The sequence below is a fragment of the Microtus ochrogaster genome, linkage group LG1 (genome assembly GCF_000317375.1).
Source record: "Microtus ochrogaster isolate Prairie Vole_2 linkage group LG1, MicOch1.0, whole genome shotgun sequence".
NCBI lineage: Eukaryota > Metazoa > Chordata > Mammalia > Rodentia > Cricetidae > Microtus > Microtus ochrogaster.
In genome coordinates this window covers 49,390,400-49,405,584 of record NC_022027.1, presented here as the reverse complement: position 1 = coordinate 49,405,584, position 15,185 = coordinate 49,390,400, and the positions used below count along the sequence as shown (strand labels likewise).

The 15,185-nt window shown below is 42.2% G+C and overlaps 1 pseudogene; it reads left to right on the top strand.

The window, feature by feature from the left end:
* The first annotated feature begins 588 nt into the window (after positions 1-588).
* LOC113457499 lies at positions 589-1,320 on the top strand (annotated as a pseudogene).
* Positions 1,321-15,185: the final 13,865 nt, after the last annotated feature.

The following is a 15,185-nucleotide window of genomic DNA, read 5'->3' as shown; positions in this document are numbered from 1 at the left end:
CCCACCATACAGACTCTGCTCATGATCTGCCTGCCCTCTGTTTTATCCTGGTTCTCACTAGTAAAGATATCATTGAGCCTACTTACTTCTGAAGATCTTTGTAGGCGGACTTTTCTTTCTTACCCAACAGTTCCCAAATAACTGGCACAGAGGCCTTTTTGATTGATGGCATTTGGTATTTTACCTGGAATGTTACAAATGTGAAGCTCGGCATGTAGCTAAGTCTTAAATATTTTGTCCCACCATTTGTACTGTGAAGGTGCATTGGGTCAGACAGGCAATAACACCATTAGCAAATGCCAAGGAAATTGTAGGGATCATACAGTTTTGATAATATGAATTACAATGGTATAATTTCTGTCTGATCGTTTTAGTCTATGGTTTTTCTTATTCTTCTACATCTCCTACTTTAGTTCCAAAAAATAGTGTTCAATAATCTTTGGGTAAAAAGATTCATAGCCCCTCATGATAGCAGTAGTGACCTGGGCAGGGCACATGGGCAGCTAAACTGTGAGCCTGGTGAGCCACGTGCCCTTCAGGCTCTGCACCCAGATGCTTTGTGGATGCTGAACTCACCTGGCCTGCAATATGATGAAGCATTTGCTGGGCTATGGAGTACTCTGAAGGTCCTAGAACCAAATGTTTGAAGCCTTCTGGCAATGATACTGGATCCCTATAGCAAACATGTCTTAAGTGAAGACACAATGCTCCCAGAGGTGACCCCTGACCAGAAACGTTGGCCCTAGGGACGCCTATCCAAGACAACTAAAACCAACAGGGATGCTAAGTAAGTTGGGCACAGAGATTGCTTTCTGTAAACATTGCTCGCTTGGACCACATCCTGGAAGACTCTATTGAAGACCCACAGACTGGGACCATGACCACCTTCACCTGAAACAGCAACCACACCCATCTGACGATTGAAGAGGAACAAACAATGTATTTACCATGGGAACTCCAACAACAGCTGCTGAATTAAAATCTGTCAGCAAGCCTGGGTCTACTCTAGCTTCTTTAGCGTCTCCAGAGGTGCTCAGGAATTTGGTCTTGCCTGCTTCAGAAGCAATGTGACCAAGACAATGAAGAAAACAGCTTGGTTAAACTACATGATGAGGCCCCTTCCAAAACACTTGCTGAGACAGACATAGAAGCCAAAGAGAAAGCAAGACCATATTAACAGCTACAGAAGAAGGTAAAGACCCGACCAGTGAAGCTACCACCAAACAACAGCAGCAGAAGGTCACAGAGCCAACTAGCCTGTGTGGCTCAGCTTCTTCCCCCTTCTCTCCACTGTACTTGATTATTAAAAACTGGGCTTGAGCCCTCTCTGCAGCCTGGGTGGAGAGTCTGGGCTGGTGTCCTGTTCATCACCTGCAATATACCAGGCTCAGAATCCACTGAGCCAGCCTGTTTGTTCCCCCATTGGGCAGAGAAGTGCAGCAACTTGTCCAAGGTAACAAGCAGTACATAGTTGAAGTGGGAACACACCATAGACTGTGTATTCCACTAGGGCAGGGCTCCTTGTTTAGGGTCAGACGCGTCCCAAGTATCATGAATAGTATTTATCATATAATAGGCATTAAATAAACATTTGATTTTATTGTTCCTCCCCCAAAAATAAAAGAAAAAAAGGATTCTTCCAAAATCATGATCTTTTTCTTTCTTACCCAGTAGGACAGATTTTTTTTTCCCCTCTTAGATTTGAAAGCATTTATTCCTGTACACAGCTGTATCTCACATACAGTTAATCACGGAAATTGCCAGAGTCTATATTTTGGGGGTGCTGAGCATAGCTTGAGAGAACAGACAAAAGCCACAGAAGTAGAGAATTAGGAAGAAAGTGACAACATTTGCTGGTACTAAAAAGGCGGCTGAATTCCATCTTCAGTTCCGACGAATGCTTTGGTTGTAAGGACTACTGGGGACATCTTCATAAAATTCCAAGTGGTTAAACTCTAAAGTAAAAGACATCGGGCATACAGAGCTTTGGGAAGGAATCAATAGGACTCAACACAGATGTTCAATACCTGGAAATTCTTGCTTAGCCTCGGAAGCTTCTGATTTCTCTTCTCCTGTGAACCATGTGTGTGGTGTTCTACACGGTCGCACTGTTCTGCTGTTCCACTCTTGAGCCTTGGGTACAGAACCAACGCTTCCCTTCCTGGAAATCAAGGCTCTCTGACACCTTTCCCAGTGGCATCATGAATGTTTATAAACAGAAGCCTAGACTGCTTCCTGGAAAGCCCGAGTTGATGGTGGCTGGACAACACCATTAATATGTGTGTGGTTTCCCACCATGTCACTGGAGTCAAAGATGTCACTGTGTTCAAAGGTGGTCCTGCTCTAGTCTCTGGGTGGAATGTTGTCTACTTCATGGGGTTTTGAGGTTTCTTTAAGAGGCTATAACAAAGTGACATTCTCTTAAAACAAAGGCCCATATCTTAGTCATTTTGTTGTATAGGGCATCCTCACTTTGCAAAGTTTTCGTGAGAAATCTGTTTGGGGTATTTCTTGACTGACTGGTAAAATTTATCTTTTTGTTTAAAGTATTACAAGTTAAAAAAATTCAACCCAGGCATCTGTTCCCTAGACCAACTTTTAAGTTTGACGTGACCCCCTTTGTATAATATTGAGCTTTTGAGCTGCACACTATATCTGAGAGTATCTGGGACCATCTCAGGTTTCTGTCTTGTGATTCTTTTGTATGGTATTGAGCTCTTGAGTTGCACACTATATCTGAGAGTGTCTGGGACCATCTTAGGGTTGTGTATTATAGTTCTTGACCATTGGGTATAAGTGAAGTAGTCATTACCATTATTGAATAGCTCATGAGAGCCTTCATGGGGTGGGATAAAATATTAGATTGTGCTGGATGAGGTCTAGGTAGGAAAAAATCAGTGATGGACAAGAATATTAAGAGGCATGTGTTTGCTTTTAAGCCCTTTCTGAGTAAAGTAAGTTAGGGAACCATTCCTTATACACTTATTTTAAGTTTTTAAAAAGAAAAAAAAAGATGATAGTGTATGTGTGTGTGCACACACATGCATGTGTACCTTTTATCTTGTTTCATGTGTATCCTCATGCATATTTTTCAGGGATTTTAAATTTCACTGACTTCCTCTTTGGTTCATGCTCCCACTGGGTGCATATCATGTCATCCTTAATTTATTAATATTAAACAACAAGCATTTCATTATACTTTCAGATTCTGGGGCCAAGGCTATCAGCAGATGGTAGTAGGGCCCCCTTTCTCAGCTTTATATTGCTGGTGCTCAGCTGGAAGACTAGACCAGCAAATAGTGATGCCTTTAGTGGCTGAAGTGCAGAATCCCATGGAAATCCTCCACTCACATAGATGACCCCTAGACTTTGTTGACTCGAGTTTGGCTTCAGCTGCAACTGTTGACCTGAGAGTCTACTTGATGTCACATGGCTAAGGCTTTCTTCTAATATTTCAGTTCATAACAATTTAGAGAGTGCTACAATAATTGGGAAGAGAAGGGGAAAGGCAAGCCTTTCATGACAGCTGTAGAAAGATCAATGTCTTTCACCATATTCTACAAATTAAAGCAGCCACAAGATCACGGAGTCTCTAGGAAAAAGGGAGCATGCATCCCAGTTGGGAGTATTTTTTTTTTTTGTGGTTTTTTGAGACAGGGTTTCTCTGTGGTTTTGGAGCCTGTCCTGGAATTAGCTCTTGTAGACCAGGCTGGTCTCGAACTCACAGAGATCCGCCTGCCTCTGCCTCCCGAGTGCTGGGATTAAAGGCGTGCACCACCACCGCCCGGCCCAGTTGGGAGTATTTAACAATGTTCCTGGAGTGCAAATTTACCTTACCAAGTAAGGGTCAAGAATGCACACATGCATGTTTTATGCCTAGGCAGCCCATCTCAAGAGAGAAATCCTGATAAGAAGAAGTGAGACGAGAGCTCACTGGACCTGTAGGAGGCCACTCTTGGCAACGGAGAAGGTTTTGCCTGGTAAATGACTGAAGAGCTAATATACTGCTTTTTATGTTTGACACTTGGATATCATGAATCATTTCTCCTTTGAGGGACAAATGCGGTTGGCAGGAAGATCCAATGAGATCATGTGAAGAATAGCATATTGCTTTCTGTCATACCAAATCATCAAGGCAGGTCAGGGCAAGACAGAGTCTGACATCCAATAGCCACACAATGTTCAGTCTTGATTTAGTCTAACGAGTTACAGTTTACAACTGGAGGGGATGCTGTGACAATCTGAAGCTATTGGAAAGTCCGACTGGTCTTGTGAAAAGCGTGTGACTGACAGGAATACACACCACTGTTTCAAAGACTTAAATCACACCAGGTTGATCCTAACAGTGACCACAATCAGGTTTCCCTAGATCATAAAGGGCAGCAATATATATGGCGAGTACTTACAGAGCTTTAATTGGGGCAGGTATTATGCTAAATACTTTATATAAATTTATTACTAACATAGTTGTTAGTAATAAGTCCACTTTTTATGATAGGGAAACTGAGGCACATGGAGATTGTGTTCGTGGTGAAGTTCTGGAACTCATAAGAGAGGCAGCTGAGACTTGAATTCATCTTGTGTACATTATATTTCCCAATGATCTGAAGCTTTGCCCATTTGATAGCTCTTTTATGAGTCTGCCTACCATGACATCAAATTAAATTCTGATTCAATCTAATTAATTTAATTCAATAAGTGCATCAGATAGCTCTTCACTCTAAGTGGACTAATACTTAGTGAAGGGTTAATAGAAAGCAGACACCAGCATAAAACATGGACAAGAGGAAAACTTCGCATTCAAGGAGGGCACAGCTTATTAGAAAGGAAAACATGGGTGATTGGCAAACTAGGTGGTAAATTCAACTTAGATTCAAATTGTGTGGTAAAGCTATGAAGATTAGAAAACAATAAGATGGGGGCTGTGGAGATGGCTCAGTAAGTAAGAGCTCTTGTTCTGCAAACAAGAGGACCTCAGTTCAAATCTTCAATGCCCCCCTAAAATGCCAGCCAAGGCTACTTGTGCCTACAGCCCTCTCCTTGAGGGTTGGAGACAGGCAGATCTCAAGAGTTTACTGGTCAGCCAATCTAAACCTGACAGCAAGTTTCCAGGTCTGTGAGAGTCCCTGCATCAAGGCTATAAGCCTGAGAAGCAACTAAGGAAGAAATTCTGTGTCCTATCCTGAGCTCTAGAGGGTTGTGCATGTATGCACTCATATGTAGGAACTGCACATTTACAAAACACACAATATACATTAATTCATGGCAAGAAGAAAATTAGAAGCGGGGGGGGGGGAGCTGGCCTCATTATCTGCCATCAAATATTTGCAAGTTGTTTGAAGTACTTAGTTCTTCCAGAAAAATCTCAGTAGACAATTATGTAAATATAACCTTAGGCCCCGGATTTATGGGCATTAACAATTATTGGCAATTTCTTTAGATTTGAAAATGATGTTACTTCATAAAACATTCCAATGAGTGTTTTTGTGTGTGGCCAAAATCGTCTGGAAAACAACAACAACAACCACTGCACCTTTCACAAAGGTCCATGCAGCAGCTTTTGACTACAGCCAGCACACAGAATGACTGTTATTGTGGGCATACTGTCTTCAAATGGTGATACACATCTCTAACCACAGTGCTCTGGAGCCTGAGGCAGGAAGATCACCAGGAATTCAAAGCAAGTCAAGAGTGCATTTGCAAACCATCCCACACTTCATAATGACAAGTTTAAAACCAATATCCACACCATAAAAACAAAACAAACCAATTAAGCAACAACAAACCTCCTCCCAAACTTTGATCTCTAACTCTTAATCTCAGAAGAAGATGCGTAGACCTAAGAATTGTTTCTTGGGTGCTTAGTTGTTAGTTCCATTTTGGTTCATTACTTGTCCATTGCTCTTTCCAGCATGGCTTGGTCTTTGGAAACTGATTGGGGTTGTGAGGGAGCAAAGAAAGGACAGACACACATACAGAAAAGCTGAGGACAGATGGACTGTGTGTTCTCTGGTGGGGATGCACCAACTACTGCACAACCCGGGAGCCTCAGTGTACTTGTTAGCTAGTTTTGATAGGAGGTGTCTGTAGGTGAACAGTTGCAGGCTGTACACATTCTTGAGGAGGAAGCTGCAGGTGCCATTTTTGCACACGCTAGTCAACCATCTGTAAACCTCATACCTGGACCAGAGGAAAGCCTTGCCATTCTGAGCTTGCCCTGGAAGAAGCTTTAGTGACAATATGCTTTTGAAGGATTTGGTTTGTTTGTCCTTTATTTATCTTGCAATAGGTGGAGCCTATTTTAAATATTTTGAATAAAATGAGTATGTTTGGTAATTTTATAAATTATAATTTTTTAAAAAAGCAACAGTCTAGTCCACTGGTCCTACATTGTACAACAAACATTTTAATTCTCAACTGTTGCCTTTGGAGGTTGTATCATATTTATTTAGAGATAAAATTGTTACATATTGCTATATCACATTTACTTGAATGAACTATTTTCAACATTATCCATTATCCTTCAGTGTGACCAATGAGAACATTCTATGAAATTCCACCTGTAAGCCTGCACACCATTCCCTAATTGAGGCAGTAGCATCAGCACTTTTAGCCTCATAGATGAGTTGTACTTATCTTATTAATATGCTGTTCATATTAATAACTGTCAATACCACTATGTTCACAGAATGAGTTTCCTCTTGTAATAACATTTCCTTTAAATTTAATCATTGATACGTCATATAATTTTTCAGTTTCATAATTCTCCATGCACTTATAAGACCCAGTTCAATAAATGCTAGTCACTATCACTACTGGTGAGCATCTTCTCATTCTCCATACATCTATTATTATGTTAAAATTTTTTTCACGTCATAGGTGTTAATAGCTCACGTCGGGCTCTGTCCTGGAGCATTCCCTCTGTCTCCAATCTGTCCTGCTTTCTCTCTTGTCTTGTTTTGCAGACGTCATCCTATACTGTGTCTTCTCTTTCTGTGCTCAAATCTAATGTGCACAGATCTGATATTCCCAGAAAGCATTGCTTTTCCTCTTCGTGGCTTTGAACCATGCCTTCCTTAACAACCAGTGTCATCCTATGACAGAATGCATGGGAGGTAGATTGGGGGAAAATGAAAAGATTTCATTCTACCACATTGGATTCAGAATTAAATCTGCCCATTTGTTTTATGTTATACTCTTTATTTTTCATTCATTTTGCTGAATACTTATTAGAATTTTTTTTATTGAGAAAAGGAAGAAAAAAAAAACAAGTTTCCGCCTCCTTCCAGCCTCCCATTTCCCTCCCCCTCCTCCCACCTTTGTCCCCCTCCTCCCACCCTTCTCCCCCTCCCTGCACTCCTCTCCCCCTCCCTCTTCAGTCCAAAGATCAGTCAGGGTGCCCTGCCCTGTGGTAAGTCTTAGGTCCTCCCCCTCCGTCCATATCTTGGAAGGTGAACATCCAAACTGGCTAGGCTCCCACAAAGCCAGTACATTAAATAGGATCAAAACCCCTTGCCATTGTCCTTGGCTTCTCATCAGCCCTCATTGTTCGCCATGTTCAGAGAGTCCAGTTTTATCCCATGCTTTTTCAGTCTCAGTCCAGCTGGCCTTGGTGAGCTCCCAATAGATCAGCCCCACTGTCTCAGTGGGTGGGTGCACCCCTCATGGTCCCGACTTCTTTGCTCATGTTCTCCCTCCTTCTGCTCCTCACTGGGACCTTGAGAGCTCAGTCCAGTGCTCCAGTGTGGGTCTCTGTCTCTATCTCCATCCATCATCAGATGAAGGTTCTATGGTGATATGCAAGATATTCGTCAGTATTGCTATAGGATATCTTATTAGAATTTTTAAGTTGAAAATACAACATAATATTAAAGTTTGCTCACTTCAAAACCCAAAATAAATAATATTTTATTTTTATACCTTTCCTACTAAACTTAAGGTCTTAGAAAGTTATTGAGCTTCAGTGTGTGTTTTGTAGATATTGTTTCCTTGGCAAGGGGACTTTATGTATTGTACTTGTGCATAGGGCACATTCATTTGAGTGTAACGGTATGCACATGCATGTGTAGGTATACGCATATGTGTGTAGGAGTATGCACATGTATGTAGGGGTGTGTGCGTGTGTGTAGGAGTATGCACATATGTGTAGGGATATGCACATGTATGTGTTGGAGTGTGCATATTATGTTTAGAAGTATGCACATGTGTGTAGGATATGCACATGTATGTGTTGGAGTGTGCATATTATGTTTAGAAGTATGCACATGTGTAGGGGTATGCACATATATGTGCTGGAAAATGCATCCCACAGGGATGAACCCAGCTGAGACCCTAAGCAATAGAGGACCTTCCCCTGTAGTCAGACTGATGATTATCTTAAGTATCACCATAGAACCTTTGGCCAATGAATGGGGAACAGAGGCAATGACCCACACCAGAGCACTGGACTGAACTCCCAAGATCCAGTTGAAGAGTGGAGGGAGTGAGAATATAAGCAAGGAATTCAAGACCATGAAAGGCTCATCCACTGAGACAGTTTGCTTGAGCTAATGGGAGCTCACCAACTCCAACTGGACTGAGAGTGAATGAGCATGGGAACAGCCAAGCCCCTCTGAAGGGGGTTGATAGCTGGGGCAGACTAAGGGGCCACTGATAGTGACACTGGGATGTGTCTCTCCTTGCATATACCAGCTTCATGGGATCCTATTCTCTTTGGATGTAAACCTTGCACCACCTAGACGTAGTAGGGAGGGCCTTGGACTTTCCACAGGGTGGGGTGCATGGCACTCCCTTAGGGTTGGAGGTGTGGAGGGAGGGTCTGTGGAGGGAGAGGGATGGGACTGGGAGGAGGGGAGGAAGTGGGAATTTGGATTGGTATTTGTTTTAAGAAATACAAAAGGGAAAAAAGGAAAAAAATTAAACATTAATATAAAATTTTAAAAAGACAATAAATGTATCTAATGTATGATTTCTGGGACTGTATGACTGAATCTCTTAAATGTCAGAGAGCTAAATGGCCCAGATTATGGTGTAGCTTAATATTTTACTAGCTCAATCACATTTTCCCTTTGGGGGAGCTCCCCTTTCAAAAGAAGTGTTTGTAACTGAGTGAAACTCCTATCAACTCACAGAGACTGAAGCAGCAATCGCTGGGCCTACGCGGATGGGTTGGCACCAGGTCCCCTGTGCCTTTGCTTAGCTGAAGCATGATTAATAAAGGCTCAGGGCCAGAAATTGGGATTCAACCTGAAGATCCGAAAAGCAAAGCAGCTAAACACTGGCTCTTACCTCGACCTCAGTCTGAAATGGCGATCCTGTCTCCCGGAACATTAGAAGGAGACTGTGTCTGAGAGCTGTCTCACCCCATTTTATATTCCTCTCTAGGGAGGGGTTAAAGGTATGCACCACTGGGATTAAAGGCACGCACCACCTGATTTCTAAGGCAACTAGTGTGGCTACTGGCATTAAAGGTGCCCGTCATCGTGGCCACTGGGATTAAAGGAGTGTGCTACCATAAACTGGTCTGTAAGGCTCACCAATGGGACTGTTTTACTCTCAGATCTTCAGGCAGTCTTTATTTATTAAAATACAAACAAATTGCCAGTATACTTAGCTTTCAGGTTAGATCTCTCAGGGGACTTCTGAGTGTGTGAATGGGTGAGTCTCTCATTCTGGTGAATTCTCTTGGGGCTCTTTGATTTTTCTCCTGTCTTTCTGTGTCCAACTTCAGTATGATGGGTTTTGTTTTATCTTGTATTTTATGTTGTTATCTCTTAGAAGCCCGTACTTCTCTAATGAGAGACAGAAAGGGAGTGGATCTGGATAGGAGAAGAGGTGACAAGGAAGTGGGAGGAGTAGGGGGAGGGGAAACTATTTAGATTATATTATATGAGAAAAGAATCTATGCTTAATAAAGGGGAAAAAGAATAAAGAAAATTTATTGCACCTCTTTAAAAAATGTTTGTAATTGAAATGTAATCACATTACTTCTCTTGGTACCTTTCTTCTTTTCAACCTTCCCCAATGGTAGCCTCTTTTTATTTGATAATTATTGTTATGTGCAGGTATCTTCCCCCATCCCTGGTTTGTGGGTGTGTGTGCACATGCATGCACTCACAAGCATATCTATCTATCTATCTATCTATCTATCTATCTATCTATCTATCTATCTATCTATCTATCTATCTCTACCTATCTATCCAGCGCTCTCTCTCTCTCTCTCTCCCTCTCCCTCTCCCTCTCCCTCTCCCTCTCCCTCCCCCACTGAGTTTCAGGGCTCTCCAATCAGCACTGGACCAGTCAGAGGGTTCATTCCCTTTCTCCCACTTGTTGCCCGTAGTTCTCTGCTTAGGGATGAGAGCCTGTGAAATGTCCCCTCTTTCATACTAACATGTCCATTGATGTTACTGTTTCTCTGGTTTTGTTTAGGAGCGATTTCTAGGAGAGACTCTTCCACAGCAGACTTCTTGGGATTCTGGCTCCTGGGATCTGTTCTCTTCCTCTGCCACAAATGTTCCCTAAGCCGTAGGTGCTAGAGCTGTGACATAGATGCCTCCAGTGGGGCTGGTGGAGAGCTCCTTTTAATCAGCCTTTTGGAGTGAGCTTAACATCAATTCTCATTCAGGACTTAGCAAAGTTCCCATCTCACTGATGTCTCAATATTTCCACATTTCTCAAAGTGCAAATCTTTAATCAGATTTGCAAGTCAAACTGTTTAGAAAGCAGAGATATGCCACAAATCTGATCTGGCTTTTAATAGACCCAAACTTACATGTTCTATAGGACTTACTCTATTTCTGTTAGCAGGGAAGTTTATAGGTACATGTTGCTCCCAGACACTAGGCAAGAGTTTCACTCAGTTACCTCCACGACTGATCTGGAAAATTCCTTCAGTGTCCAGGCCTTATTCTTTTACTTCCCTTCATGGTTAGATGGATACATACAGCCCATCTAAGCTTTCGACAAAGTTCCCATTGCCTTGCTTGCTCTTACTAACACTGGAGGTGCTCTGGTTGGTTAAGGAGGTAGATCAGGGAAGTTGGCAGGGTACTAAGTGATACTTATGTGAGTGCTAATCCTCACAGGGATCACCAATAGCCTGAGACAGGCCTGGTAAACAGTTTATTATCAGTTAAGCAACATCATGTTAGTGGATCACTCTTTGGTAGTCAAAGGGAGCCACTCATCATGACTACTTTCTATTTTTGACTTCTGTCCAACACTATATGTACCATCCAGGTGAGGTAAACTGATGGGTGGATTCTGACAAAGAGACAAAACAAAACATATTTTGCAATTTATTTAGCTAGTATATTAGAAGGTGTTAAGGGTTGTGAGTTAATAAAAAAACAAACCAAACAAACAAAACAACAACAATAAAAAAAAACAGGGAAGGACCCAAGGAATGTCAGAAATAAAGACTGAAATTGTCGGTTTTCTACTTCCTAAGTCAGAACAGCTGAGGATATGAAGATAAGACATGTAAGTTATGAACAAACCCTCACAATGGTTCTCAGCCTGTGGGTCACGACTCCTTTGACCTTTTTACAGGATTGCATATCAGATATCCTGCATATCACATATTTATATTGTGATTCATACGAGTTGCAAAATTACAGTTGTGAAGTAACAACAAAAATTATTTAATGGTCTGGGGGTCACCACAACATGAAGAACTGTATTGAAAGGCCACAGCATTAGGAAGGTTGAGGACCACTGCTCTAAGGGGTCATTGTAGGTTTCAAAGGTTACCAGTCACAGATGCAAACAAAGTTTTCTGCACTGCACCATATCCCAGAAGTAAGGGAAGTCTCGTGGAGTTTGCTGTCCTTTGCGGCTGTTTATCTCCTTTGGTTTCCTTTTGGACACACACTGGTACTTAGAGACCTCATGTGTTTTCTTTCCTATATCGCATGCTGGTATCTGGAGGCTGTCTCTCACAGGATAAGGTGAAACCAGGCTTCCCAGAAATTGAGTCTGTAAGTAAGAGACACTGATCTGTTTCATTAAAATAACTCTAAGAAGACGATACTTAAATAACAATAAATTACCATAACAAAATAATTAACCACCACATTACTTTATTCAATTATAAAGCAGTGGTTTTGCTTAGATATGAAGATGCAACTTGATTTCCTTTTGCTAAAAACATGTAGCGTCATACATTTTTATTATCTCTTCTGTGGAAACAGACTACTGGGGAAGGCTCTAACGTCATATGACCTGTTAGCTAAACATTTGGACACGGCAATAAATCTTGATGAACTTTGTCCAGTGCTCTTATTAGTAAAATATTAAATACTGGGAATAAGGCAAGTGATTTAATAAGTAACCCCTGTTCTTCCGAGGCACTGGGATTGGGGATTTCTGCAGAGAACTGCATGGAACCATAGTTCTTTTCTTTCTCAGGCTTTTGCCTCAGCAACTCCCCGGTTCCTCCTCTGACCTGGATATTTGTGCAGGATGCAAGAGAATCCATTCCTTCCTGACCCCTCTGTCAGTAATGGGAAACAGCCTAGAAACGGGCAGGAAACGAGCACATCTCCTGCTGCATTGGCAGTGAAATTACTTTATTAATTTACTTCTTAAGGATTTTTAAAGGTCAGGCTGGAGCGACAGCTCAGCCACGAAGAGCATTTGTTCGATTCTCAGCACCCTCACGTTGGCTCACAATTATATGCAACTCCAATTCCAGGGGATCTGTTCCCTCTTCTGATCTCTGAGGGGACCAAATACACGCATGATGCACAGTCAGTACTTATGTTTTAAGCTTACAACGTGAATGTGCTGTGAATAAACTATAGCTCTAAGCAAAGAGAGCATGGGGAGACTTACTGATGTATTGTGTGTGCACGCATGTTCCTATGTGTGCCATTATGCATGTGTATATGGAGGTCAGAGGTCAATGTTGGGCATCTATTTCAGTCACTCTCCACAATACTTTTTTTTTTTTTTTTTTTTGGCTTTTCGAGACAGGGTTTCTCTGTAGCTTTGGAGCCTGTCCTGGAACTAGCTCTTGTAGATCAGGCTGGCCTGTATAATCTTTCTTGTATATATGTTTTCAGGCTGACCATTGGGCACTGGACAGCCAGTTGGTGTGCTCTTTCCTGGGGAAGACCACCTCTCAGTTTTCCTCAGTTGCCTGGAGTTCTTTGTGAAGGGTGGGGACTCCTGAACTCTTGCCCATGCTGTCCAGCATGCCCATCATTGTCATATCCTTGGTCAGCTCACGTTTGGGTCTCCTAGTAACCCCAGATGGTGCAGGTAGTTTTAAAACAAGCTTGGGAAATTAAATGACTCAAAAGCAGCTTGATAGTGGTGGGAGTGGGGCGGGGAGAGAAGGGAGTTCTAGAATTGAATTCAGAAGACATGAGTCTGTATTCATGTTGTGGTTAATTAATGACTTGCATACTGTTTTTGAACTTCTACTTTTCATTGGCAAAAATTGAGAGTCATGAGTAAATCCTAAGACCCTTGGGGGAGTTAAATAAAATGACACAGAACTCTGCTGGCACAGCATTTGCTGTATGGAGCATGCTTACCCGAGGCTAGCTCATATGGCAGGGTGCTCGAGTTAAGGATCGATACATATTATTTAGTCAGTGAAGCGTTTAATGCATGTAGGAGGGATTTTTATGGGGGACAATTTATCACCGGGGATTTTAGATGCTATTTTACACTTCTTTTGGGTATTACATTTGCTGTATATAATTATACCAACAAAACACTCAGACATCTGCAGCAACATATTATAGGATAAACAGCAGTGCAATGATAAAAAATGCTCTTCATCAAGTAAAGCTGTCCTTCCAAAGATTAGCCCCAAGACTGCTTCCTAAGAGAAAGGGCAGTGCAGCAGGGTGTGTGTGGGGAGGTGGCGGCCAAGGCTGTGTGTGTGCAGGGAGAAGATGGGCTCAGAGAGCTTCTCAGCACTCTGATGCCAAAGGTTTCTAAATATGGGCAGAACCAGAGAGCAAGCACAGTAATGACCGTGAGAGCGAGATTGCTCTGTGTCGGAGAGGTTGTTAGCAACATGAGCCCTGCCCTGGACTTCATCAAGTTTACTATCAGCCGATCTTTCTGGTCCCTGGCTGCCAGGGTGCTTGTTACAGCAGATCTGAAATGCATCTCTATCTCCTCTCGGAAAGGTGGACTGTGGAGCACTTCCCAGACTTCCAGAAAACACAGGGTGGGTGTTCTTTCTTGCCTCTCAGAATGTTGCACAACAAACTTGTTCCTAAGGCAGAACACTAGTTTGCCCAAAGATGAAACACCCTGCCCCAGCCCCAGCCCAAGAGAGTCTGGGTGTGAAGAGTTAGCCACCCACTGCGTGGGCCTTTCTAATGCTGTACGTCGCTGACCTTGACATAAGGAGACAAAGAGTTGGCAACGTCAGGACAAGTTCCAGTTCCAGATTGTTCTCTTGGAGAGGACAGTCTCAGAAGGACATTTATGACATGTCATTCCTGTGTCTTGCAAGTCAATTTTCACGAAGAATTAAGTCAGTATAGAGTTTTTACAATGATTTGTTACTCTTTAATTTAAAATGGAGTTTTCAGCATGAAAGATCTGAGTACTGAGTGACTTGCAGTGGAAAATGAGTGACTGTGATTCTAAGCAGTGCATTATCGGAAGCGTCCTGATGACATCTTCTGTAGCCTATTAGAAAGAGTAACATCCACTCAGATTTGTTTTTAAATTGCTCCTTGAGAGAAATGTTTGTTATAGTAATGCCTTTTCTCTTTAATTTGCCCAGGAAGTTAGAATACAAGCTTATAAAGTTAGTTAGAGAACCAGTTTGCCTGAGGGCATTTTTATCTACAAAAGAGGATAGCTCTACTGCATAAAACAATTTTTGAGCAATTCACTCAAAGTCTATGTAGGCTAAAGCACTGGGAGAAGTGGGAAAGGAAGAAGAGGAGAAGAACCAGCATAAGGTAAGGTCCAGCCTCCCATCAGACAGGCCACACTCACTGGGGAGGTAATGCCTACACAGGATACAATTAAAACACAAGTCAGGGAGTGCTGGAAGATTCTCTGCTTCAGCATTGTGTAGGAACAGAATTCTAGGAATAGAAGTCTAGCCAGTTGGGTCAGCCTTTTTGTGTAAGTAAAGTTAACGTAAGTCTCTGGAGATCTCTGGGCATTTCTTTTTTTTTTTTTTTTTTTGAGACAGGGTTTCTCTG